The sequence below is a fragment of the Desmodus rotundus genome, chromosome 11, assembly GCF_022682495.2.
Source record: "Desmodus rotundus isolate HL8 chromosome 11, HLdesRot8A.1, whole genome shotgun sequence".
Taxonomy (NCBI): Eukaryota; Metazoa; Chordata; class Mammalia; order Chiroptera; family Phyllostomidae; genus Desmodus; species Desmodus rotundus.
This window is the reverse complement of record NC_071397.1, coordinates 30,491,543-30,494,366: the sequence shown is the minus strand read 5'-3', so window position 1 is coordinate 30,494,366 and position 2,824 is coordinate 30,491,543. Positions and strand designations below refer to the sequence as shown.

The 2,824-nt window shown below is 35.9% G+C and overlaps 1 non-coding gene across 1 annotated transcript; it reads left to right on the top strand.

Annotated features, from left to right (window-relative positions):
- The first annotated feature begins 2,276 nt into the window (after positions 1-2,276).
- Positions 2,277-2,383, top strand: LOC112319371 (U6 spliceosomal RNA). Its single transcript, XR_002976318.2, has one exon. It is a non-coding gene; the product is annotated as a U6 spliceosomal RNA (small nuclear RNA).
- The last annotated feature ends 441 nt before the right edge of the window (positions 2,384-2,824 follow it).

Here is a 2,824-nt window from a genome sequence, read left to right as displayed (position 1 = left end):
TAAAAAATTCAGAAATGATTTTTTAATTCTCTTCTGTCTTTTACTCTCATAAAACAGTGGCTAACATTGTCTTAACAGGGATTTTAAAAGGGCAGTAAAAGAATTACCATGAATTAGAAATACATTTTAGGTATATCAAAATATCAAATGTAAAGCTTCTGTTTTGTGAAATTATAGGCAGTAACAACTATGTCCACCTCTGGAAAGATACAGTAAGAGTTGATAAGGAAAGCAAATTTTCGAGTTCTCTTAAGCATCATTTGCGTGTTTTGGGTGAGTTTGTATTTCCGATATAGTAAAAAGAGGAAAAAAGATTAAAAAATCATCTTGCAAAAAAGAGATATGTTGTTTTTGTTTGAAACAGAAAAGGAAGAGGAGGAGGAAATGACAAGTGGTAATCCCTTTCTGGTCCGATGCTCAAGGTAAAGGCCAGAGAGTGCCCACCGCATTTACACACATGGAGGTCATTCGTGACTTGGCGGAGGTCAGGGTCAGGGTTGTACGGAGAGCACCAGGCAGCAGAAGCTGGGGAAGTGTCACGTGACAAAGAGGAGATGGAAACATTTTTGAACTGGCTGGCAGTCTGGCAGATGAAGTAAGAGTTAGGTGATACCTAAAGAATCGTGTAAAGTGTAAGATTTGTTGCAGTTGTTTACTTTTTAAAAAAAGATGTAGGCATGTTTAAATTTGAATGAGGAGGACTATCAAAGATTAAATATTAGAATAAAAAATTATTAGGTAATTTTAAAAAATAACATAATGAAATATACCAAAATAAAAATATCTTTATGCCTAGATTTTGGGATCTCGAACAACTTTAAATCTTTAAATAAAATTATAAAAATTTAAAGTTTTTACTTTTGTGAACACACGTTTATTTTATATTCAGAATAATAAGGACAGTAAACTTCATTTTAGAAATAAAACAACAGAAGCTTGGTCACCAAGAGTACAATTCTCTGGGCATGGGCTGAGATGCTGGAACCCAAGTGACCTGTACAAGACTCTGTCCTAACCTCTCCTTTCCACCCAGGACCATGATTTCTGTAAGATTTTCATGCTGTATAAAACTACAGGGCAAAAAAAATGTAAAATAATGCTTAAATAAAGAATAAATATTAAAAAATAATGAGGATTTCCATTTCCAGGTAAGACAGGATAGGCATATTTTATCCTATTCCTCTCTGCTTCTTACCCCTGAAAACCCTGGACAACACACATGAAACAAATATCAGAAGATTCTGAAAGGCGAAGGAAAGAAGGCAGCTTAGCTAGGGACCTCGGTGCTCAAGGAATAACTTGGCAAGTATTGTTTTCCTTAATGCCTCCCATACATCCCATCCTGGGCACTGGTGAATTTCACAAGCTGGAAAGAACAGTAAGTACAGACAAAATACAAAAGCAAACAAACAAAACAAAATAAAATAAGCCTGATGTCTTCAGCTGAAGAACTTGGAAGGGCATGGCCACGCACAGCATAACTTTCTGGACAACACCAGACACACTCCAGTAAAAACATCGGGCCTTCCCCACATTAACTGTGGCAGCTGCCTTCAGGACTGTGTGAGCAGAGATGAGACTCCCACTACAGCGGAGCGGCAGTGACATGGAGTGGGTGTCTGTGGGGACGGTGTGTGTGTGCAGAGCCTTCCTGCCTGGGGCACAGCAAGGCACATCTCACTCCCTTTCTCTATGTAAGCTGTATAGAGAAATACAAATATATGATCGTTCAACTCCTGTATACATTGGAATAATTTATTAGTGAAACATATGAAAATAAAAATGACTTGTGAGTATGAAAAGTTTCATTTCTTATATTTTCTTACAAGATCACTAGAAGTCACTTAGGAAGACACTTCTATTTTTGTAAGCTTTTCTCTGGAGTCATTGCACCGTGGTCTATTTTTTTTGATACAGGAAATGAGAGTTTTCATTGTGAAAACAAGCTTGATGTTCTACAACCCACAGTTCATGACAGAGTGTTCTAGAAAGTGTCATTTCCTTTTGTAACTTTTTTTGATAGTTAATCAATTTCCTGAAACTTATAAACATCACACAAATATAACATTGTCCAAGGAACATACACTGAGGAACAGAAATTTGTATAAAATTCATTTCCATCTTCAAATGTGGGCATCGGCCAAAAGTAAGTAAATGAGATCCAGAATTCCTAATTTTGTAAATTAAAAAAAAAGATTTTATTTATTTGTTTTTAGAGAGAAGAGAAAGGAGGGAGAAAGAGAGAAACATCGATATGAATAAGAAACAAATAATCGGTGCTCGCTTCGGCAGCACAAATACTAAAATTGGAACGATACAGAGAAGATTAGCATGGCGCCTGCGCAAGGATGACACGGAAGTTCGTGAAGCATTCCATATTAAAAAAAAAAGAAACAAGTGATCGGTTGTTTCTCATATGCACCCCAACTGGGGACTGAACCCTCAACCTAGGCTTGTGCCCTGACCAGGATCGAACAGGCAACATTTTGCTTTTAGGGACAAATGGCCAAATGGCCAAATAACAAGTCACACCAGTCAGGGCCTAATTTTGTGAATTTTTGAAATTTTTATTTTTGATTTGTATTTACTCATTATTTGGAGGAGGAGCTCTAAAATACAAAAGACAATAGACCCTAACAAAGAAAGACTACACAGTCAGTAACAATCTTTAATTCATCCCATTTACTTTGCTAAATAGAAATATCTATTTCTATTTATAGCTAAAAAGAAATATATAGCTAAAAGGAAATTATTTTGAAAGAACCAATCTATGAATCAATTTTCAAGTAATTATTGTGGAATCTAAAATACAAAGGACTAAAGA